Source organism: Somniosus microcephalus, chromosome 3 (assembly GCF_052327205.1).
Source record: "Somniosus microcephalus isolate GS21.2 chromosome 3, FLI_Smic_1.0, whole genome shotgun sequence".
Taxonomy (NCBI): Eukaryota; Metazoa; Chordata; class Chondrichthyes; order Squaliformes; family Somniosidae; genus Somniosus; species Somniosus microcephalus.
In genome coordinates this window covers 211,529,900-211,556,012 of record NC_140989.1, presented here as the reverse complement: position 1 = coordinate 211,556,012, position 26,113 = coordinate 211,529,900, and the positions used below count along the sequence as shown (strand labels likewise).

Here is a 26,113-nt window from a genome sequence, read left to right as displayed (position 1 = left end):
GAATATCTTCTCATTTTGTAAGGTTTGAATGAGAAGAGTATGATTACATTAGTATTAGCATCATATCTGTGCTGCTCATGCCCATTCATGCTCTCTAAGCCAGCAGATGCATTGCAAACCAGTGCTACGGAGGAGCCACGTGGTTTGATGCTGAAGGTCGTACCTCTTACTGGTAGCTGTACAATCTGTGTAGCAGAGATGCTCGGTATTTGATCTGATTAATTTCCTTTAAATAAATGGTTGGGTTCAACAAATGAGAAGTGAAAGATTTCCAGTACTATAAAAATGGAAGTGGCAAAGTACACGCACAAAATCCACCTCTACTTCAAACTGCGTAATGATCGCACATTAGTGGCCTTGACCGTTAACAGCTCAGCTGATAATGGAACTGTTTTAACTTTTGTCCATGCTTCCCCTTCAGTAACACCACAAATCCTCTTTTGATCGGCACACCTTGTTTGGCACCTGCCACGTAAGTGTCTTTCCCATTCTCAACCCCACATCCGAGGGCCAGCACGCTCTGCATGCCACAGGTCAGCAAGCAACACGGCTGAACTTGCCAAACCACTGTTCATCCTTTGAATCAGACTTTCACCAAATCTAAACCTGAACTGGGCAGCAGGTGGGAAGGTGTGACCTTCATTTAAGATGGAGATGAGGAGGAATTTCTTCTCTCAGAGGGTCGTGAATCTTTGGGATTCTCTAGCCCAGAGAGCTGTGGAGGCTGGGTCATTGAATATATATAAGGTAGAGATAGACAGATTTTTGAGCTACAGGGGAGTCAAGGGTATGGGGAGCGGGCAGGAAAGTGGAGTTGAGGCCAAGACCAGAGCGGCCATGATCGCATTGAATGGTGGAGCAGGCTCGAGGGGCCAAATGGCCTACTCCTGCTCCTATTTCTAATGTTCTTATGTTGAATTCCAACGCTGCTTAAACCTCAATAACAAGTACCTTCACAGCAAGAGGCACCAAAACCAGACTCCTGGTATCCAAATTCCATTTTAGAAGTTTCTATACTTCATGGACTGCCTACAGCAAAACTTCTGTTCTAAACCTTCACTGAATTGTCAGACTGCTTGTCCGACATCCAGTTCTGGATGAGCAGAAATTTTCTCCAATTAACTATTGGGAAGACCGAAGCCATTGGTCCCCGCCACAAACTTCATTCCCTAGCCACTAACTCCATCCCTCTCCCTAACATCTGTCTGAGGCTGAACCACACTGTTCGCAACATTGGTGTCATAATTGACCCCGAAATGAGCTTCCGACCACATATCCACAGCATAACTGAGACCGCCTATTTCCACCTCCGTAACATCGCCTGTCTCCGCCCTTGCCTCAGCTCATCTGCTGCTGAAACCCTCACCCATGCCTTTGTTACCTCTAGAGTTCACTATTCCAATCCACTCCTAGCTGGCCTCCTACATGCTACCCTACATAAACTTCAGGTCATCCAAAACTCGGCTGCCCGTGTCCTAACTCGCACCAAGTCCCGTTTGCCCATCACCCCTGTGCTCGCTGACCTACATTTGCTCCCCGTTAAGCAACGCCTCGATTTCAAAATTATCCTAGTTTTCAAATCCCTCCATGGCCTCGCCCCTCCCTATCTCTGTAATCTCCTCCAGCCCCCCCCGCCCCCCCCGAGATATCTGCGCTCCTCTAATTCTGCCCTCTTGAACATCCCTGATTATAATCGCTCAACCATTGGTGGCCGTGCCTTCTGTTGCCTAGGCCCTAAGCTCTGGAATTCCCTGCCTAAACCTCTCCGCCTCTCTACGTCTCTTTCCTCCTTTAAGACGCTCCTTAAAACCTACCTCTTTGACCAAGCTTTTAGTCACCTGCCCTAATTTCTCCTTATGTGGCTCGGTGTCAACATTTTTTGTCTTTTAATACTGCTGTGACGCGCCTTGTGGCGTTTTACTACGTTAAAGGACCTATATAAATACAAGTTGTTGTTGACCTAGTCAACTTTCTGTTGATTTAAAAAAAACTATCATAAATACTTGAAGGGAAAACATTTACAGGGCTATGGAGAAAGAGCAGGGAAGTGGAACTAATCGGATAGCTCTACCAAAGAGCCAGTACAGGCACGATGGGCCGAATGACCTCCTTCGGCGCTGTATCATTCTATGACTTTATGATCTCAGTATACCCCCTCTTTGGGCCAAAACTGCAACCAGCACAGTAATCCCTATCCTTGATTCTGATTTCGTAAAAGCGAAGTGAACTGAGGCAGTGAAATCACTAATTCTGCAGCCGTAATGAACAAGAGTGGGATTTTGACAGTATTAGTAAGGTGCAAAATTAAATCCTTCAGACATCCTTTCAACAGAACTCAAAGTAATTGGTTTTTTTTTTATTCGTTCATGGGATGTGGACGTCGCTGGCAAGGCCAGCATTTATTGCCCATCCCTAGTTGCCCTTGAGAAGGTGGTGGTGAGCCGCCTTCTTGAACCACTGCAGTCTGTGTGGTGAAGGTACTCCCACAGTGCTGTTAGGGAGGGAGTTCCAGGATTTTGACCCAGTGACGATGAAGGATCGGCGATATACTTCCAAGTCAGGATGGTGTGTGACTTGGAGGTGATGGTGTTCTCATGCGCCTGCTGCCCTTGTCCTTCTAGGCAGTAGAGGTTGCGGGTTTGGGAGGTGCTGCCTACAAAAATAAATAAAAACTGTAGCCATTCTGAACTCACGGTGAGTGACGGCACACAGAGAAAATCATCCAAAGTCAACTTTTAACAGGCTGGTCGCCTTGAGTTCCCAGCTTATTTACCAAAGAGCAATTTGGAGAGCTGTTGCACACTGATGTGCAGTCCAGTACTCTGCTATAACATGCTACTACAATATTTCCAAAACTGCAGCTAATTGTTTAACAAGAATCATGCAGTCCCTGGATCAAAGAGCCTTAAGAGGGTAGGGTATAATCAACTGTAAATCAGAATTACTGTTCAAAGAATCAAAATGACAGTAAGTAATTCCTGTTTAATACACACAATTCCAACAACTGCTTCCTACCTTTATCAACCTGCACTAAGCAAGTCACAGAAATTAAGCGTACGCCATCTCTTGATAAACCATCAAGTCAACTCACTTCAACACGAAGCAGTAACAGGACATTTGGATAAGCATAATTTAATCGGACAGAGTCAGCATGGTTTTACGAAGGGGAAGTCAGGTTTGACAAATTTGCTCGAATTCTTTGAGGACGTAACAAACGGGGTGGATAAAGGGGAACCAGTGGATGTGGTGTATTTGGACTTCCAAAAGGCATTTGACAAGGTGCCACACAAAAGATTACTGCACAAGATAAAAAATCACAGGATTGGGGGTAATATACTGGCATGGGTGGAAGATTGGCTATCTAACAGAAAACAGAGAGTTGGGATAAATCGTTCGTTCTCGGGTTGGCAATCAGTAACTAGTGGTGTCCCGCAGGGGTCAGTGCTGGGACCCCAACTCTTTACAATCTATATTCACGATTTGGAGGAAGGGACCGAGTGCAACATATCCAAGTTTGCCGACGATACAAAGATGGGAGGGAAAGCAGTGAGTGAGGAGGACATAAAAAACCTGCAAAAGGACATAGACAGGCTAAGTGAGTGGGCAGAGATTTGGCAGATGGAATATAATGTTGGAAAGTGTGAGGTTATGCACTTTGGCAGAAAAAATCAAAGAGCAAGTTATTATCTAAATGGAGAGAAACTGCAAAGTGCTACAGTACAAAGGGATCTGGGGGTCCTGGTACATGAAACACAAAAAGTTAGTATGCAGGTGCAGCAGGTGATCAGGAAGGCCAATGGAATCTTGGCTTTTATTGCAAGGGGGATGGAGTATAAAAACAGGGAAGTCTTGCTGCAGTTATACAGGGTACTGGTGAGGCCACACCTGGAATACTGCGTGCAGTTTTGGTTTCCACATTTAAAAGATATACTTGCTCTCGAGGCAGTTCAGAGAAGGTTCACTCGGTTGATTCTGGAGATGAGGGGATTGACTTATGAGGAAAGGTTGAGTAGGTTGGGACTCTACTCATTGGAATACAGAAGAATGAGAGGTGATCTTATCGAAACATGTAAGATTGTGAGGGGGCTTGATCGGGTGGATGCGGGGAGGATGTTTCCAATGATGGGTGAGACTAGAACCAGGGGGCATAATCTTAGAATAAGGGGTTGCCCTTTCAAAACTGAGATGAGGAGAAACTTCTTCACTCAAAGGGTAGTAAATCTATGGAATTTGCTACCTCAGAGAGCTGTGGAAGCTGCGACATTAAATAAATTTAAAACGGAGATAGACAGTTTCCTAGCTGATAAGGGAATTAGGGGTTACGGGGAGAGGGCAGGGAAGTGGACGTGAGTCTAGGTTTGGATCAGCCATGATCCTATTGAATGGCGGAGCAGGCCCGAGGGGCCGTATGGCCTACTCCTGCTCCTACTTCTTATGTTCTTATGTTTAACACACTCTGTGCCACATAGCTCTTCTCGTTGGAATAAAGGCACACCCAAGAAATGGAACAAATACAGTAATGTCAAGGCTGTTGTCTCAGTGCCACGTGCTGAAGGACTTGACGAGTAACTGTCTTGTGGGCATCTATTACTCACTATATAAAACCAGAAACAGAATGTACCAGTAGCTTAGACAAGTGCCAATTATTGTTCAATAAGCCTGGAATTAATTATGGCACAATCAAAGGTCTTGCCTCAGTGTTGGGGTAGATCACAGACATGGAAAGCATTGGCAACTGGCACCATACCAATGCCAACCACCAACAAAAATAACAATGCAATGCCACGGCAAATGGAAACACCCACATTTGTAAGTAATGAGATGCGAAGGGGATGATTTCTGAGTTTTCTCTAATTTCAGTCCAGAGGACATTTATAAACTGCTCAAGCTTTGCTCAAGGTTTCTCGCATCATCCAGCCTCCTCAGTTAGATGAACTTCCATATACTGTAAACTGTCATCTTTTGAAATATTCGCAACCTGAACAGGTCCCCAAAAATTTAAATTTACTGCATTTACATCAAACTCACAACATACAGCCTCTGACTTAAAACCGTTTTTTTTTTGTTGCATAGTATTATACATCACAACGTAAAGCGATGCTTTGAAGGGCGGGATCTCCTGTCTACATGGAATTTTATACAGACACCAAAACCACCAGCCCCACTTTTATGAAGTCTGAATTTGGCCTGACTACTCTGTGCAAGTTTAAAGCTTCAACAGCTGCTGCTGTGTGTATGAAGATACGGTTGTTTGAATGATGTGCAAAATGCTGTATTGCCGCAAATTTGCTGCTGCTTGCATGTTTTGCACTCGGTGAATCAACGGTCTCAAAATTAATTGTGTGTAAATCAGTGGCAGCCTCAGACTGCATGAAATATGAAACTTGGGGTAACATTTGCTGATTTACAGTACTGGTTATTCTTCACATAAATCCTGTAACTCATTCCTGAGTATCCATTAATTCCTCTTCACAATAAAAGCTATGTCAATGTACCTGACAGCAGCCACTGTGTCCTCAGGGATTGCTCGCAGCTCTTCATCACCAGATCATGTCAGAATGTGATGCTGCAGGTTGTTAAGACAGTTAAAGAAAGAAAAGAAAGACTTGCATTTATACAGCGCCTCTCACGACTTCAGGACGTCACAAAGTGCTGTACACCCAATGAAGTACTTTTGAAGTATAGTCACTGTTGTAATGTAGGAAACACGGCAGACAATTTGCACACAGCAAGCTCCCACAAACAGTAATGTGATAATGACCAGATCATTTTTTTTGTGTGATGTTTTTGTGATGTTGATTGAGGGATAAATATTGGCCAGGACACCAGGGATAACTCCCCTGATCTTCAAAATAGTGCCTTGAGGTCTTCTACGTCCACCTGAGAGGGCAGACAGGGCCTCAGTTTAATGTCTTATCTAAATGACGGCACCTCCAACACTGCAGCATTCCCTCTGTACTGCACTAGAGTGTCAGCCTAGTTAAATAAAGTACAATTCCAAGACAAACTCAGGAAGAAACTATTCACTTTACAAATCAATGGCTATGAGAAGGAGACTGCTAGACCTTTTTTAATAAAATCAGGTTTTCCAAATTCTTTTTTTTAACCTTAAACACAAAACAAAGCAGATACTTCCCTACAGATATAATTGAAATACTTTGAAACTGGATTACCAGAATACAGAAGGCGTGAAACTATCAGATTGTCGTAAAAACCCTTCTGGTTCACAAATGTCCTTTAGGGAAGGAAATCTGCCGTCCTTACCCGGTCTGGCCTATATGTGACTCCAGACCCACAACAATGTGGTTGACTCTTAATTGCCCTCTAAAATGGCCGAGCAAGCCACTCAGTTGTAACCGCTACAAAACAAAATAATAAAAATGAAACCGGATGGACCACCCGGCACCGGCTACGGACACGGCAACGGCACACCCGGCCCAGTCAACCCTGCAAGGTCCTCCTCACCAACATCTGGGGACTTGTGCCAAAATTGGGAGAGCTGTCCCACAGACTAGTCAAGCAACAGCCTGACAGAGTCATACTCACAGAATTTCAGCCAATGTCCCAAACTCCTCCATCACCATCCCTGGGTATGTCCTGTCAAACCGGCAGGACAGACCCACCAGGGGTGGCGGCACAGTGACATACAGTCGGGAAGGAGTGGCCCTGGGAGTCCTCAACATTGACTCTGGACCCCATGAAGTTTCATGGCTTCACGTCAAGCATGGGCAAGGAAACCTCCTGCTGATTACCACCAACCGCCCTCCCTCAGCTGATGAATCAATACTCCTTCATGTTGAACACTACTTGCAAGAAGCACTGAGAGCAGCAAGGACACAGAATGTACTCTGGGTGGGGGACTTCAATGTCCATCACCAAGAGTGGCTCGGTAGCACCACTACTGACCGAGTTGGCCGAGTCCTGAAGGACATAACTGCCAGTCTGGGCTTGCGACAGGTGGTGAGAGAAACAACATGAGGGCAAAACTTACTCGTTCTCACCAATCTACCTGTCGCAGATGCATCTGTCCATGACAGTGTTAGAATAAAATTTTGCTGGACAAGATTGCTGGACAAGATTTTGCTGGAAAAGACATAAACAACAAATTCGCTGACTGGGACTAATTGAATCACTGAGGGCTAACAAGGTTCACTGGTATCCTATCATCAAACTAATCACTTGTATCCTATTATCGAACTAATCACATTCCGCCGGGGAACAAGACGGAACGAAGACCTGAAGAGGCAGAATTGGCAACACAAGTGTGTAAACTCCTGACTAGAGGAAAATAACAATATGCGCTAATAAACGAATTGATTGGATGAATGTAAATGATCTAAAACCAACTTCTTGGAATTGTATATAAGCTCGGCACGTACTACAATCGGGGAGAAGGTGCTCTCGCAGGCCGCGTGGTTGCAGACGCTTCTCCCAGAGCGCTGTCATTTAATAAAGTTGTCTCTCTTACTCAAAGTCTAGTTTCCGAGGAATCATTTTTCCTACAACAAATTGGCGCTGCGAGCAGGGTGCCACGGAGCTGAACAGTCGTTCGAATCAGTGACCAGGGTGAGTAGTCAGATTTTTGACCGCCCATAAATCAGAGACACTCGACAAGGCAACTGAACGGCGAAGCGGCACCAAAACGAATCTGGGACACAGACTGAGTGGGTAAGAGACACTACTTGATTTGTATGTGTGTATTTGTATTTGTGTAATAGTAACTAAGTAAAACCTCAGATCAGGAGGACACTTGTCTCAGACACCTAGCCTCAGGCCGGTTGTTAAGAGGGCAAATGCCCCACGCGAAGGCCAGGACCATGAAGTAGGTGCCGAGACTCCATGGTGTTCTAAAGTCGTGATACTAGTCGAGTACGGTTAACATTTTTCTGCATTATATCATGTTGCTAAGTGAACTAGGAGATTATTAGTGTCGGTGTTGTAGGACCCTGATCAGGTAAACAGGTAGAAACCCCGTCCAACAAGCAAGCGTTACACGTCCGGGCAGTTTTGAGAGAAAGACAAACCCGGACCTCTGAGAACGCTGGCATAGAGTGCGACAAGAAGCTCGGGTATTCTCGGAAGGAAAGAATAGGGGGGCTCTCTAAGGAACAGATCTCCAGACACGAAGGAACGATCGGTGAAGCAGCGGTGATGTCAGGTGAGGAAGTTAAGAGGGGCCTTCGGGCTCCCTCACATATTCTTATATGACAAACCGACAGTCGTTAATTAAGAAGATGCAGAAAGACGGGTGGGATGTGTCACAGCTTTAGAACTCCAGAGACGCTGGTTGACTAAACAGACAAAGGATAAAACCAAGAAGGCAGGAGTGTTATTAGTACACCAACTAGCAGGACTCATTGAACAAGTAAACATAATAAAGAAAGTTGCATAAGACAAAGTACAGATGGTTACGGAACTAGAGACAAAGGCGAAATGTCAAGCAAAGATTATAAAGGAATTAGAGTGTAAGGTATACGAGGGGGGGCGAATGGGGACTTGTCCAGACACCACCTCCCTTCCCCCATATTACAGTGCAGAACCAACAGCCCCTGCAGGCAAGGGGGACGTTGAAATAGTCGAGATGGCTCCTGTGAGTCGGGGTGGGACATTGGCTAATCCCACCGCCAGTACCCAATAAAGGCGGAGGCCAGGAAGGTAGTCGTGGACATAGTGATGGGGCTAGTAGAAAGGGGTATCCTGAGGGAAACCACGAGCACTACTAATTCCCCCACATGGCCAGTAGAGAAACCTGATGGGAGCTATAGGTTGACTATAGACTATACGGCCCTCAACAGGGTCACTCCTAAATTACACCCCATCGTTGCCAGCCTCTCAACAATTTTGAATGGGCTATCCCCTGAACAGAAGATATTCACCGTTTTAGGCATAGCTAACGGATTCTGGGCACTCCCATTAGATCTGGAATCACAAGAGAAATTTGCATTCACAGTAGGGGATAAACAATATACGTGGACCCGATTGCCACAGGGATTCCATAATAGCCCAGCTATTTTTCACCGCGTCATGAGTGATATCCTAAAACAGATAGAAGTACCTAAAGAAAGCACTATTTTGCAGTACGTCGACGACATACTAATAGCCTCGGAAACGAAGGCAGACCATCTGGCAACCCTATATTTAGTACTAAGGGCCCTAGAGACGGCTGGCCTCAAGGTAAGCCCTAAAAAAGCACAGATAGGAAAAACTCAGGTCCTATACCTGGGACATCTAATCTCCCAAGGACTTAAAGAAATGCCACAGGACAGGAAACGCGCTGTCCAGGGCATGCCGAGACCCGTAACAGTACGCGGAGTCAGGAAGGTACTGGGGCTCTTTAATTACAGTCGAAATTTTATCCCGGGGTTCGCTAAATTAGCAGAACCTATACAAAGATTAGTGAAAGGGGGTAAACCCGCGTTGGAACCGATAGATTGGGGACCGGAACAAGAGGAAGCTTATACTCAACTGAAGTCTGAGCTAGTATCAGCCCCAGGGCTAGGACTGCCAGATATGAGTAAGGACTTCCACATACATAGCAACAATGAAGAAGGGTTTTACACAGTAGTTACACAGGATCATGGGGATAAAAGAAGGCCCGTCGCCTACTATTCCACAGCGGAGGGACCGGTAGTCACAGGGCTCTCCCGGTGCATAGCTGCATTGGATTGTGCGGCTTGGGCAGTAAAGGTTAGTGAGCCGATAGTAATGACAGGAAACATTATATTGCACACTAAACACACTCTGGTAGAGATGCTGAATACCGGGAAATTAAGATCCGTCTCGAACATGAGACGTGCCAAGTGGGAGGCCGTCCTCCTCCTTCCGAGTAAAGCAGTAACCATTGTTAGAAACACAGGGGAGGACCCAGCAGAAGGAATACTGGGAACTGGGGAGCCCCACAACTGTGGGGACGTAGATATGAACCTGGAAGAAGATAGGATAAAAGACACCCCTTTAGCGACAGCGGAAGAGACGTTGTACGTAGATGGTTCACGCAAGTATATAGATGGGCTGCCCCGAACGGGGTGGGCGGTGGTTAATGGCGAATTAAAAACCGTAGAGTCAGGACGGATTGATGGAGGCCTATCGGCCCAAGTGGCAGAGCTAGTGGCTCTCGCCAGGGCACTAGAGTTGTCAGAGAATAAAATCGTGAACATTTACACAGATAGTAGGTATGCCTTTGGGGTGGTCCACGATTATATGACTGCATGGGGTAGGAGGGGATTCATTACTACGGGAGGCAATCCCATAAAACACCAGCTGAGGATAGAAGCCCTCCTAGAAGCTAGCGACAAACCCCAACAGGTAGCAGTAATTAAGATTAAGGCACATCAGAGGGAACCGGACCGGACTAGCCCGGACTGGTTAAATCACCAGGGGAACCAGGCTGCGGACCAAGCAGCACAAAGGGCGCTAGAGCAAGAAAGGATCGAAGTACCAATAGCCGGTGAGCAGCTCCGAGGACGAGATAAGTATTGACGAACTCCATGAGGACACCCCCAACGTCGAAAAAGGTACGTGGGAAGAACAAGGCGCAAAGCGGGGAAGCGATAGTGTCTGGCAAAAGGACAACAGGGTAATGGCCCCCAAGTGCATTCAAAATACGCTATTAGAACTCCACCATGGGCTTGTACACTCAAGGAGAGAAGCGATGATGGGAAGCCTCAGCAAAGAATGGTGGTGGAAGGGGATGGGAAGAGATATCGCGAGATACTGCCATCGATGTATCACCTGTGCGCAGTATAACCCCGGGCGACCCATAAAAGTCAAAATGGGACATCAACCAAGGCCGCGAGGGCCCTGGGAGCATATACAGATAGACTTCACAGGTCCCCTTCCACCGTCACATGGCAAAACCTACTGCCTCGTGGTCATAGACCAATTCACCCGCTGGGTAGAGGCTTTCCCCACGCGAAATTGCACCGCTTTGACGGTTGCCAGGGTCTTAGCTGAAGAAGTATTCCCCAGGTGGGGAGTACCAATTCAAATGGACTCTGATCAAGGTACCCACTTGATGCGCTATCAATCACTCAAAAGACTAAGGTTAAGCGAGTAACTAACAGGCTTTTATTAACAAGAGAATGAAGGTGTGCCTCGAGTGGTCGACCAGTCCAGAATACAGAGGGACTGTGGAGCAGTCACCTTTATACCTGGACTCGTGGGAGGAGTCAGCCGAGGCATGTACAGACATGTACACAGTGGAATACAAACACTCATACAGGCAGGTATAACAGTGGTTTACCACATTCACCCCTTGTTTAAAAATGAGTCCGGCGGGGTGAAGTGTACTAAAAGTTTGTGTATTGGAATCTCTCCGGAGGTCTTGTCTGCCGCTGTGATCGACGTGGCGACGGCAGGGGTAGTGAAGCTTCCGGCGTCGAGTCCCGCGTAGGCTGGGGCACTGGTGTGTAGTCCTCGTGGGTGTCGAGCGGGTCGCGGGGCCCAGGCATGCCGTCTGCTGGGGTTGGATATTGGATCGTGGGGGGGGGGGGCTGGTAGTGGGTAGTGGGTTACTGGGGCCCCCGAGGGTGCGAGGTCTCGTATGGAGACTGTGTCCTCCCACCCATCTGGGTACGCAATGTAAGCATACTGGGGGTTGGCGTGGAGGAGGTCGACCCTCTCGACCAGGGGGTCCGTTTTATGGGTCCTCACGTGTCTTCTCAGTAGGACCGGCCCTGGGGACGTCAGCCATGGCGGTAGCGATGTCCCCGATGTGGACTTCCTTGGGAAGACAAACATTTTCTCATGAGGGGTGGCGTTGGTGGCAGTGCAGAGCAGTGACCGAATAGAGTGGAGCGCATCGGGGAGCACATCCTGCCAGCGGGAGGTCGGAAGGCCCCTAGACTTTAAGGCTAGCAGGGCGGCCTTCCAAACTGTCGCATTCTCTCTTTCCACCTGTCCGTTCCCCCGGGGGTTGTAACTGGTGGTCCTGCTTGTGGCAATACCCCTAGCGAGCAGGTACTGGTGGAGTTCGTCGCTCATAAACGATGAGCCCCGGTCGCTATGGATATAGCTGGGGAAACCGAACAGGGTGAAGAGGTCGTTCAGACATTTAATGACCGTGGCACTGGTCATGTCCGGGCAGGGGATGGCGAACGGGAAACGGGAGTACTCATCAATAATGTTGAGGAAGTACACATTGCGGTCGGAGGAGGGGAGAGGCCCTTTAAAATCAACGCTCAGGCGCTCAAAGGGGCGAGTGGCTTTTATCAGGTGAGCCCTGTCTGGTCTATAAAAGTGCGGTTTGTACTCAGCGCAGACTTGGCAGTTCCTGGTCATGGTCCTGACCTGCTCAATGGAGTAAGGCAGGTTGCGGGCCTTGATGAAGTGGAAGAACCTGGTGACCCCCGGGTGGCAGAGGTCATTGTGGAGGGCCCGCAGTCTACCGATCTGCGCGCTGGCGCAGGTGCCACGCGATAGAGCATCCGGGGGTTCATTGAGCTTCCCGGGCCGGTACAAGATCTCGTAATTGTTGGTGGAAAGTTCGATTCTCCACCTCAAGATCTTGTCGTTTTTGATTTTGCCCCTCTGCTTGTTGTTAAACATAAAAGCAACTGAACGCTGGTCAGTGAGCAGGGTAAATCGTTTTCCGGCCAGGTAGTGCCTCCAATGACGCACAGCCTCCACAATAGCCTGGGCCTCCTTCTCAACAGCGGAGTGTCTGGTCTCCGGGCCCTGGAGGGTTCGTGAAAAGAAGGCCACGGGTCTCCCCGCCTGATTGAGGGTAGCGGCCAGGGCAAAGTCGGACGCGTCGCTTTCCACCTGGAAGGGGATGGATTCGTCCACTGCGTGCATGGTGGCTTTGGCAATGTCTTCCTTGATACGGTGGAAGGCTAAGCTGGCCTCTGCCGTCAAAGGAAAAGAGGTGGACTTGATCAGCGGGCGGGCCTTGTCCGCATAGTAGGGGACCCACTGGGCGTAATAGGAGAAAAACCCTAGGCACCTCTTCAGGGCCTTGAGGCAGTGGGGCAGTGGGAGTTCCATAAGGGGACGCATCCGTTCGGGGTCGGGACCGATGACTCCGTGTTCCACAACACAGCCAAGGATGGCGAGGCGGATTGTGCGGAATATGCACTTCTCCTTGTTATACGTCAGGTTCAGGAGTTGGGCGGTGCAGAGGAATTTTTCGAGGTTTGCGTCATGGTCCTGCAAGTCATGGCCGCAGATGGTCACATTGTCCAGATATGGGAAAGTGGCCTGCAACGCATTTTGATCGACCATCCGGTCCATCTCCCTTTGGAAGACGGAGACCCCGTTGGTGACGCCAAAGGGAACCCTAAGGAAGTGATAGAGGTGGCTGTTTGCCTCGAAGGCAGTATATTGGCGGTCCTCAGGGCGGATAGGGAGCTGGCGGTACGCTGATTTCAGGTCAATGGTCAAGAAGACGCGGCACTGCGCGATCTGGTTGACCATATCAGCTATGCGGGGGAGTGGATAAGCGTCCAGCAGGGTGTAGCGATTTATTGTCTGGCTGTAGTCGATGACCAGGCGCTGCTTCTCGCCGGTCTTAACGACCACAACCTGGGCTCGCCAGGGGCTGGTGCTGCCCTCAATAATCCCCTCCTTCAGGAGCTGCTCCACTTCGGTTTTAATGAAAACCCTGTCCCCGGCACTGTATCGCCTGCTCTTTGTGGCGATGGGCTTACAGTCGGGGGTGAGGTTAGCAAACAGTTGGGGGGGGGGGGTGACTCTGAGTGTGGAGAGGTTGCACCTGGTGCGCGGCGGGCAATTTGGAAGCTGCTGGCTGCGGACTGTGAGTGGGGGGAGGGGTCCACCGTACGCCATCGTAACACTTTTAAGGTGGCACTGAAAATCTAACCCCAGTAGGACGGCAGCGCAGAGTTGGGGCAGGACCAGAAGTTTAAAATTATCGTACAAGTCCCGTCTACTAAGAGTGTCACCACGCAGTAGCCGCCAATGTCCGCCGACTGGGATTCGGAGGCCATAGAAATCCGCTGGTGCGCAGGCAGGACTGGGAGAGAGCAACGCCGCACCGTGTCGGGGTGGATGAAGCTCTCCGTGCTCCCAGAGTCAAAAAGGCAGATTGTTTCGTGACCATTTACCTTAATGTCCATTGTGGACCGGGCCAGTTGGTGCGGTCTCGCTTGGTCCAGCGTAACGGAGGCCAGCGTAGGGGTCGGTGTGTCGTTGCGGGTATCAGATGAGGCAGTGTTGGGGGCCAAGATGGCGGCTGGCGTCCAAGATGGCGGCGTCCATGATCCCCATGTGGCTGGAGGCGTCCAAAATGGCTGCTGTTCCGGTGGTTCGCACATGGCTGGGGAGGCCCAAGATGGCGGCCCGCACGGCCCACACGCGGCGCTGCTGGGGTTCGGGGTGGCTTTGGCCCTGCAGACACTGGCGTAGTGTCCCTTCTTCCCGCAGCCTGAGCAGATCGCATTTTTCGCCGGGCAGCGCGCTCTGGGGTGTTTGGCCTGGCCACAGTAGCAGCATTTCTGGCCTTGGGACACTGCTGCGGTAGTTGGGCCGTTGCTGGGATGTGGCTGGGGTGGCACGGCGCTATGAGACGGTCCTACCGTGTCCCAGGCTGTCGTTCCCCGCGGCGTCCACGGTGCAGAGGAGTAGGCATCCATGCCCCGGTAGGCTGCGTCCAATGATAGCGCGAGTTCAGAGGCCTTGTTGAGGTCGAGGTCACTCTGCTCCAACAGTCGCTGTCAGGTGTAATTGGACCTGTGGCCCGCCACAAAAGCGTCCCGGATAAGTTCCTCTGTGTACACGGCGGCCTTTACATCCTTACAACCACAGGCCCGGCCAAGCACAGACAGTGCCTGAAGGTATTCCTCGGTCGATTCCCCAGGTTGTTGTTTACGACTCCCCAGGAGGTGCCTGGCGTACACCTCGTTCACTGGGCGCGTGTACTGGTCCTTGAGGAGCTCGAGAGCAGCCGTGTACGAGGTCGCGTCCTGGATGACCGAGTACGCTCGGTGGTTCACTTTGGAGATCAGGACATCCAGTTTGTCCTCATCCGATTTGACCGTTGCAGCGGAGGCGATCAGGAATTTTTCAAAGCACTTAAGCCAGTGAGCAAACTTGGTGGATGCGTCCGCCTCCCGATGGTCTAAGTCCAGGCATGCTGGTGTGAGGATCTTCTCCATTATAAAAAAATCTTGTTAATAAAATTGATGCGCTATCAATCACTCAATAGATTAAGGTTAAGCGAGTAACTAACAGGCTTTTATTAACAAGAGAATGAAGGTGTGCCTCGAGTGGTCGACCAGTCCAGAATACAGAGGGACTGTGGAGCAGTCACCTTTATACCTGGACTCGTGGGAGGAGTCAGCCGAGGCATGTACAGACATGTACACAGTGGAATACAAACACTCATACAGGCAGGTATAACAGTGGTTTACCACACCACTTTACCGGGAGTGTCATAAAAACGGTATGCCAATTAATGGGAATTAAACAAAAATTCCACATCCCATACCACCCTCAAAGTTCGGCCATGGTGGAACGAATGAACCGAACCCTTAAAAATGCATTGGCAAAGGCAATGCAGACGTCGGGGAAAACCTGGACTGAAGCATTGCCCATTATCCTAATGAAGCTGCGAGCCACTGAAAACCGAACGACAGGCTTGACCCCTTATGAATTGATGACAGGAAGGGCGATGCAATTGCCAGAAGGCATCATCAGGTGGGGCCGATGTAGGCCCTTTAAAAGATAGACTAAAACGATACGTTCTGGAACTTAGCACTCAATTAAAGGAGATGCGAAAGAATGTCCGCGATAATCAGGAGGACAAGGATCGGGCACAAGAGCTCACAATGACGGCTTATGTTCCCTAAGCGGGTAGTAAAGTCATGGTGAAAACTCTGCCCAGCAAACCAGGGTTCGCCCCAAAATGGAGTGGGCCATATGAAATCATAATCAGTGGGGATACCTGTGCCTGTCTAGACATAAGGGGTAAAGGAGTATGGAAGCATTGGACATAATTGAAAGTATATAAAGACAACTGACTGGCTACTTTCTGAATCTGTTTTACAGGTGATCTGCATACCCTTTGTCATAAAATTCCTGTAAAGACTGGACTGTAGTGATATATTAATCATGTTTAGAGTATTATGGGTAATGGCGTTATTTCATATTGCCACGGGAAGCGCGGTACCCCATTTACGTAAAGAGAGAGGATTGCATGTAAATACCTTTCTGTATATAAGAACATAAGAACATAAGAAATAGGAGCGGGAGTAGGCCAATCGGCCCCTCGAGCCTGCTCCGCCATTCAATAAGATCATGGCTGATCTGATCCTAACTGCCAATCCACTATCACAGAACCATCTCCTGCATCTAACAGAATTAGACACACGAAATAGGAGCAGGATCAGGCTACACGGCCCCTGGGCCCACTCCGCTACCCACAGGGCCATGACCATTCCGAACCTAGACTCATGTCCAAATTCCTGCCCGCTCCCCGTAACCCTTAATTCCCTTTACTTCTAGGAAACTGTCTATTTCTGTTTTAAATTTATGTAATGATGTAGCTTCTACAGTTATTTGGGGCAGCATATTCCATGGACCTACCACCCTCTGACTGAAGTAGTTCCTCCTCATCTCAGTTTTGAAACAGCAGCCCCTTATTCTAAGACTATGCCCCCTAGTTCTAGTTTCACCCATCATCGGGAACATCCTCCCCGCATCCACCCGATCCAACCCCTTCACAATCTTATATGTTTCAATAAGATCGCCTCTCATTCTTCTGAACTCCAATGAGTAGAGTCCCAATCTACTCAACCTCTCCTCATATGTCCATCCCCTCATCCCCGGGATTAACCGAGTGAACCTTCTTTGTACTGACTCGAGAGCAAGTATGTCCTTTCTTAAGTATGGACACCAAAACTGTACGCAGTATTCCAGGTGCGGTCTCACCAATACCTTGTACAACTGAAGCAATACCTCCCTATTTTTATATTCTATCCCCCTAGCAATGAAAGCCAACATTCCATTGGCCTTCTTGATCACTTGCTGCACCTGCATACTAACCTTTTGAGTTTCGTGCACCAGGACCCCCAGATCCCTTTGTACTACAGTACTTTCCAGTTTCTTGCCATTAAGATAATAACTTGCTCTACGATTTTTCCTGCCAAAGTGCATAACCTCACACTTTCCAGTATTGTATTCCATCTGCCAAATCTCTGCCCACTTACTTAGCCTGTCTATGTCCCCTTGCAGGTTTTTTATGTCCTCCTCACTCACTACTATCCCTCCCATCTTAGTATCATCTGCAAACTTTGATATGTTACACTCGGTCCCCTCCTCCAAATCGTTAATATAGATTGTAAAGAGTTGGGGACCCAGCACTGACCCCTGCGGAACACCACTAGTTACTGATTGCCAGTCTGAGAATGAACCATTTATCCCAACTCTCTGCCTTCTGTTAGATAGCCAATCCTCTATCCATGCCAGAATATTACCCCCAATCCCGTGATTTTTTATCTTAAGCAATAATCTTTTGTGTGGCACCTTGTCAAATGCCTTTTGGAAGTCTAAATACACTACGTCCACTGGTTCCCCTTTATCCACCCTATATGTTACTTCCTCAAAGAACTCCAGCAAATTTGTCAAACATGACTTCCCCTTCATAAAACCATGCTGACTTTGTCCTATTAAATTATGATTATCCAAATGTCCTGTTACTGTCTCCTTAATAATGGACTCCAAAATTTTACCTACCACAGATGTTAGGCTAACCGGTCTATAGTTTCCAGCCTTCTGTCTACTGCCCTATTTAAATAAGGGTGTTACATTAGCAGTTTTCCAGTCTGCCGGGACCATTGCCGAGTCCAGGGAGTTTTGGAAAATTATTACCAATGCATCCACAATCCCTACCGCCACTTCCCTCAAGACCCTAGGATGTAAGCCATCAGGTCCAGGTGATTTATCCGCCTTGAGTTCCATTATTTTACCGAGTACCACTTCCTTAGTGATTTTGATCGTGTTTAGCTCCTCCCCCCCTTTAGCCCCCTGTTTGTCCAGTGTTGGGATATTCTTAGTGTCTTCTACTGTAAAGACTGATGTAAAATATTCAGTGTTTTTGCCATCTCCATGTTTCCCACCATTAATTTCCCGGTCTCATCCTCTAAGGGACCAACATTTACTTTAGCCACCCTTTTTCTTTTTATATAACTATAAAAACTCTTACTATCTGTTTTTATATTTTTTGCTAATTTACTTTCATAATCTATCTTCCCTTTCTTAATCAATCTTTTTGTTATTTTTTGCTGTCTTTTAAAGTTTTCCCAATCCTCTATCCTCCCACTAGATTTGGCTACCTTATATGCCCTTGTTTTTAGTCGAATACTATCCTTAATTTCTTTACTTAGCCACGGATGGCTGTCTTTTCTTTTACACCCTTTTCTTCTCAGTGGAATATATATTTTTTGGAAGTTGTAAAATAACTCCTTAAATGTACACCACTGATCACGTATCGTCTTACCCTTTAATCTATTTTCCCAATCCACTCTACTCAATTCCGCTCTCATACCTTCATAGTCTCCTTTATTCAAGCTTAGCACGCTTGTTTGAGATCCAACCTTCTCACCCTCTAATTGAATATGGAATTCAACCATGTTATGGTCACTCATTCCAAGGGGATCCTTTACTAGGACATTTTTAATTAATCCTGTCTCGTTACACAGGACCAGATCTAAGGTTGCCTGCCCCCTGGTCGGTTCAGTTACATACTGCTCAAGAAACCCATCCCTAATACACTCAATGAACTCATCCTCAAGGCAGCCCTGCCCAATTTGATTTGTCCAATTAATATGATAGTTAAAATCCCCCATAATTATAGATGTTCCCTTATTACAAGCCTCAACTATTTCCTGATTGATACTCCATCCAACAGAGTTGCCACAGTTCGGAGGCCTATAGACTACGCCCACTAGTGTTTTTTTCCCCTTATTATTCCTTACCTCCACCCAAACTGTTTCATTGTCCTGATCTTTTGACCCAATATCATTTTGCTGTATTACAGTGATTCCTTCCTTTATTAACATAGCCACCCCACCTCCCCTTCCTTCCTGCCTGTCCTTCCTGATCATTAAATAACCTGGTATGTTTAATTCCCAGGCAGTCACCCTGCAGCCATGTTTCTGTAATGGCCACAAGATCATACCCATATGTAGTTATTTGTGCCATTAACTCATCTATTTTGTTACGAATGCTACGTGCATTCAGATAGAGAACTTTCAAAGATGTTTTGTGACACTTAGTTCCTGCTTTTGCCCTTTTTATTACTTTACCTTTTACTCCATACCTTCTGCCCCTTCCTGACATGCTCTGGTTTTTAATTTCCCCACTGCTACCTAAGTCTATGACCTTCTCTGTTGTCATTTGTATTATTTGCTCTCTAGGAACCTCGCCCCCCACTAGTTAATTTAAAGCCCTCTCTACATCTGAATTAATTAATCTAATTGGTGTGACTACCTCCTGATACAGAGTCCAGGTAACTCTCCCCCTCCCTGATGTGTCTCAGTGTTTGAAGCTCGGACTCCAGCTCTTCAACACGGAGCCGGAATTCCTCGAGCAGCCAACACTTACTGCAAATGTGATCACCGTGAGCATCAATGGTGTCCACCAGCTCCCACATATTGCAGCAGCAACACATCGCCTGATCTCCCATTCTATGTAATTAATTAAATTTATTATTATTCTTAAATACCCTCTGCCTCAATTCTAGATGGTGAATATCACACCTTAGAAACTATAAACCAAGGAGATTTAAGCTTAAAAAGGGAGAAATACTTACCAACCAATCACTTACCCGCTTTGTGGTGACGTCACACCTTGAATACTTTTTACCTCTCTCCTTCCCTGAGATTGGAGATTGGTACGCCTACCTGAGCCTCTGGGGCCTCTTGTAGTCGCTCTGCCGCGCTGCTCCGCCTCCACCCGCTGCCGCACTGGGGCCTACCTGAGCCTCTGGGGCCTCTTGTAGTCGCTCTGCCGCTCAGCTCCGCCTCCACCCGCTGCCGCACTGGGGCCTACCTGAGCCTCTGGGGCCTCTTGTAGTCGCTCTGCCGCGCTGCTCCGCCTCCACCCGCTGCCGATGCCGCACTGGGGCCTACCTGAGCTTCTGGGGCCTCTTGTAGTCGCTCTGCCGCGCTGTTCCGCCTCCACCCGCTGCCGATGCCGCACTGTCATATGTCTATGCGAAAAAAAATGGGCCAAAGCTCCTGCTGGGTGTGCGCCCATGTGCCCACCCATACGGGGGGAAGAATCCCATTAAGGCCTATCCCCTTTAAGGTAGAGGAGATGGTAGGGTGGTTATTATACTCTAATACCACCTGGAATAAGGAGGATACCATACAAACCCAAAATAGCTTGAATCCAGATCAGCTGGAACATGAGTGGAAACAGGCAGGGTATAACCCCACGAACTTTAAAGGATGGTTTCATCCCCAGTACGATAATCGAAGGTATCCAGAAGAGCTATTAGTCAGCACAGGGGGAAAACTAAACAATGCAGAGGGGGAAGTCTGCTTGGTAAACTATGACGAGACAGGGTTAGTGGTTGGATGGAGTAAATGCAAGTATAATTACACTTTAACCAAAACCAGTACTAAACCACCAGGTGCCCTAGAATGGCCCTACGTGGGAACGTTTAATTTAGCCGAAGTGCTAAACCGGACTAGCAATCTACCCTGGAGGGGAATACCTGGGATCATGTACCAACTTTGGAACAAATTTGAGGCCTATAATAATACCTATTTCATTTGCGGATATAAGGCGTATCCATGGCTTCCACGAACCTGGACTGGGTCATGCTATATAGGATACGTAGTACCATACATCCATCATTTATCCTCCCTAACCCACCACTACGGGTACCAGTCGTTATGGCAACCAGCCAAGCGTGTTAAGAGAGCTATTACGGAAACCGAAAGATTCTGGGCTATAGCATTCCCCTGGTACGGAACAGGAAATAGCAAGGGAATCCATAAACATGGCAGCAGTGCTCGAACAAATAGCCAACGACACGGCTGAGTCCCTGAGAGAAATGAGTGCCGAAATGGTGGCGATCCGGGCCACCGCCTTACAGAATAGGATAGCCCTAGATTATCTGTTGGCGGCGCAAGGAGGCACCTGTGCCCTGATCGGGACAGACTGCTGTACATATGTCCCAGATAGCTCCGAGAATATCACGAGCCTAGCAAATCATATCCAAGAAGAAATAAAGAAGCTCCATCAACCCACAAGCACAGGGTGGCTTGATTGGTTGCTAGGGAAGACCGGGTGGGGAGCGTGGATGATGCAAGGAATAATAATAATAGTTGTAATTTGTATGTTGATGTGTTGTGCGCTGAGCCTTAAAGTTGTGTTGCCAAACTGCTATGAAAACCGTGATGCCGATCGCCTCTATCGAGGAGGAACACACCAACCTGCTACCAAGGGACGAAGAACACCAATACGACGCTGTCGAAGGAACAACCGAACCCCCGGACATAAGCCAGTGGCTGTAAGCACCGACGAAAGGGGGACCGAGGATGGTCATCTGGGAGCAAATGAATCGTGCTCCAGGACCAAGAGGAGGGATTGTTAGAATAAAATTTTGCTGGAAAAGACACAAACAACAAATTCGCTGACTGGGACTAATTGAATCACTGAGGACTAACAAGGTTCACTGGTATCCTATCATCGAACTAATCACTTGTATCCTATTATCGAACTAATCACATTCCGCCGGGGAACAAGACGGAACGAAGACCTGAAGAGGCAGAATTGGCAACACAAGTGTGTAAACTCCTGACTGGAGGAAAATAACGATATGCGCTAATAAACGAATTGATTGGATGAATGTAAATGATCTAAAACCAACTTCTTGGAATTGTATATAAGCTCGGCACGTACTACAATCGGGGAGAAGGTGCTCTCGCAGACCGCTTGGTTGCAGACGCTTCTCCCAGAGCGCTGTCATTTAATAAAGTTGTCTCTCTTACTCAAAGTCTAGTTTTCGAGGAATCATTTTTCCTACAACAACAGTATTGGTAGCAGTGACCACCGCACAGTCATTGTGGAGGCGAAGTCCCGTCTTCACACTGAGGACACCCTCCATCGCGTTGTGTGGCACTACCATCAAGCTAAATGGGATAGATTCAGAACTGATCCAGCAGCTCAAAACTGGGCATCCATGAGGCGCTGTGGGCCATCAGCAGCAGCAGAATTGTATTCCACCACAATCTGTAACCTCATGGCCCATCTTCGGCCAGAAGTGCCGAAGGGATGATCCATATCGGCCTCCTCCCGAGGTCCCCACCATCACAGAAACCAGTCTTCAGCCAATTCGATTCACTCCATGTGAAATCAAGAAACGGCTGATCGCACTGGATACAGCAAAGGCTATGACCCTGACAACATCCCGGCTATCGTGCTGAAGAGTTGTGCTCCAGAACTAGCCGCGCCTCTAGCCAAGCTGTTTCAGTACAGCTACAACACTGGTATCTGTCTGACAGTGTGGAAAACTGCCCAGTTATGCCCTGTCCACAAAAAGCAGGCCAAATCCAACCCGGCCAATTACCACCCCATCAGTCTACTCTCAATCATCAGCAAAGTGATGGAAGGTGTCATCGACAGTGCTATCAAGCAGCACTTACTCACTAATAACTTGCTCACTGATGCCCAGTTTGGGTTCCGCCAAGACCACTCGGATTCCGACCTTACAGCCTTGGTCCAAACATGGACAAAGGAGCTGAATTCCAGAGGTGAGGTGAGAGTGACTGCCCTCGACATCAAGGCAGCATTTGACCAAGTGTGGCATCAAGGAGCCCCAGTAAAACTGAAGTCAATGGGAACTGGGGGGGGAAACGCTCCACTGGCTGGAGTCATACCTAGCACAAAGGAAGATGGTTGTGGTGATTGAAGGTCAATCATCACAGCCCCAGGACATCGCTGCAGGAGTTCATCAGGGCAGTGTCCTAGGCCCAACCATCTTCAGCTGCTTCATCAATGACCTTCCCTCCAACATAAGGTCAGAAATGGGGATATTCGCTGATGACTGCACAGTGTTCAGTGCCATTCACAACTCCTCAGATAATGAAACAGTCCATGCTCGCATGCAACAAGACCTGGACAACGCTCAGGCTTGGGCTGGTAAGTGGCAGGTAACATTCGCACCGCAGAAGTGCCAGGTAATGACTATCTCCAACAAGCAAGAGTCTAACCACCTCCCCTTGACAGTCAATGGCATTACCATCGCCAAATTCCCCACCATCAAAATCCCAGGGGTCACCATTGATCAGAAACTTAACTGGACCAGCCACATAAATACTGTAGCAGCAAGAGCATGTCAGAGGTTAGGTATTCTGCAGCGAGTGTCTCACCTCTGACTCCCCAAAGCTTTTCTACAAGGCACAAGGAGTGTGATGGAATACTCTCCACTTGCCTGGATGAGTGCAGCTCCAACAACACTCAAGAAGCTCGATACCATACAAGACAAAGCAGCCCGCTTGACTGGCACCCCATCTACCACCTTAAACATTCACTCCTCCACTACCAGCGTACCGTGGCTGCAGTGTGTACCATCGACAGGATGCATTGCAGCAACTCGCCAAGGCTTCTTCGGCAGCACCTCCCAAACCCGTGACCTCTTCCACCTAGAAGGCCAAGGGCAGCAGACGCATGGGAACACCACCACCTCCAAGTTACACACCATCCTGACTTGGAAATATATTGCCATTCCTTCATCGTCACTGGGTCAAAATCCTGGAACTCCCGCCCTAACAGCACTGTGGGAGCACCTTCACCACACAGACTGCAGCGGTTCAAGAAGGTGGCTCACCACCACCTTCCCAAGGGCAATTAGGGATGGGCAATAAATGCTGGCCTTGCCAGCGACGCCCACATCCCTTAAAAATGAATTTAAAAAACAACAGATTTTCAAATGGCACCTGTCACAGATGAGGAATTCTTTAATGTTTTCAGGGATTTGGGGTTTGAAGAGTTTGCCCTAATAGCCAGTACCACATCAATATTCAACAGCTGCAGGCACAGCACTATGTCTATATTCAATACCACCCATGCCAACCTATCCCTCGCAGAACTGCAGGGCATAAACAGTGGAATTTAGGAACATTGGTCTTTTTTCACCGAGCAATTCCTAAGTCTATCTAGTTCACCTTCAACCATCCTGGTAGTTGCCTGATACGACGATAATGGAGTTGTTGTTTAATCCTGGCAATCAATCTCTGTCAATTCGTCTACAACAGACCCAGACATGAGGCGAGGAAAACCCCCAGTGGTGGAGAGCTTTGGGAACCACAGGTCCAAAGTCACCTGTTCCTCCCCAGCACTTTCCATATATCACGTCTCAAATTACTCACATACCATATCCCGAAATAGTATTTTCTGTAAGAAATCTCATTTGTATTTGAGTGAATCAACATGATCTGCTTTGATCTAGAAGGCCTAGCTGGTCCAACTGAAACTGGAAAGCCATTATCAGCATGATAAATCAGTTTGGCTGATAACTTTTTCAGGTCACGTTAAGACTCTCTTGATTGATCCTACCCTCATTCTGGTATCTGAGGATCATTTCCCAGGGATGCAAAGAGTCCTTCTGAACATTCAGAAGCAAACTATAGCAAACTAGACAAATCGTGTAATTTCTGGGTGAACACAGAAGATATCATGAGCACCCATCCAAAACTGAAAATGCTCAATGATGGTCTGAACAGCGTCCAAAACTGATGGCTGGCATTCACAGACAACTGTCCTTTTGAGAGCACCCATCACACTTCAGACATCACATTCCAAAGTGTCAGAAGTATTAAATCAAAGAGAAAGAAAGGCGCTCTGTTTTATTTTCTGATCTGGAAATTTGCAAACATCTGGCAATGTGAAAACTTTGGTCACCAGACAGCAATTAAACGAAGAGTGACTTCAATATTATTTAGACCACTTCCCCATAGAGAGCACCTGAGCAGTCACCTATATTACAACCATGTTCCAGACTTCAGTCTACTCGTTAGCAACACCACAAGCAATCAGCAAATATACAGAAGTACAAACACACATACACATCTATTATATCTTAAATTTGGGTACATGGGCACTCATTATAAGTACATGTTACTCCTGGAGTGTGATATCTATTTTCAGTGCTAACTATGTCAGACTGCATAATGTGCAATAGCTACAGGGGGAAGGGGGAGTGGACAAGGGAGAAGAGGGCAAAGGGGAAGCATGTGACTGGAACAGGGGACAAGAAGGGACCCACCGAAGGCCACATTTACCCTACAACCCCCACCCAAATGCAGCTGCAGCTGCCTCCTTTCACCACCACCTCACACCATACCACTTCTCACCAGAAAGGAAAAAAAGAGGGAGAAGCAGAAAGACAGAGAAAGAGACACAAAATGAGTTAAGGTATGAGAAGCAGCAAAGATAAATAGAGAGAAAAGCAGAAGAATGACATAATCAGCAACACGAGAGACAGGTAAGAGTGACCATGTCTCGGATAATACCTTGTGCAATGCCACAGGATATCAACTCGTATCTTTATTAAAAGTCCTGCGTATAGCACGCACTTCCTGTGTTGCAATTACCTCTTGCAACATTTTCACCATTACATTTTATTAATTACTGCTACGTTACAACAGTGACTGCACTGTAGTGCTTTGCAGTGGAAAGTGCAATATAAATGCAAGTCTTTCTTTTTTTCTCAAGTCAAAGCAAAACAGCAGAAAATCAGAACAGGTAGGGAACAAACAAATCAAAAGCAAGGAAAGCAGCTAGACAACTGCCAATGGAAAACTACTGGGACTGATGAAAATAACCATTCCTGAATGCCCAGTGAGAACCTACTAATAGAAAAGGCTGAACCAATCGATTCATTCGAAACATCTTATGGGGGAAAACATTTTCTCAGTAATTGAAATTTCTAATCTAGAACATAAAAGCCTAAATAAATAACTTATAAAGTTGTTCTGTGTCTGTACACCGACATTAATGTTTCCACGGAAAGGCTCCTCAAAAGCCTGGGCTTGCAATTCCGAGGATGCCACTGTCTGAGCACATGCAGTGTACAGAATTTCCCGCCCGGCACTCGTCAGATTCCATCAGTAATTCGGAAGGATCTTTTTCTTCAGCAAGTGAC

General features: G+C 47.6%; 1 protein-coding gene across 3 annotated transcripts in view; it reads right to left on the bottom strand.

The window, feature by feature from the left end:
• LOC147121699 (rab GTPase-activating protein 1-like) overlaps window positions 1-26,113 on the bottom strand; it is a 307,168-nt gene that overhangs the window by 246,332 nt on the left and 34,723 nt on the right. The window contains exon 2 of one of the 3 annotated variants that reach the window (XM_085982145.1): window positions 5,496-5,566. The exons of the other annotated variants lie outside the window; for them this stretch is intronic. The gene's annotated coding sequence lies outside the window, so the exon portion shown is untranslated. The remainder of the gene's footprint in view (window positions 1-5,495; window positions 5,567-26,113) is intronic. 3 annotated transcript variants of the gene reach the window in all.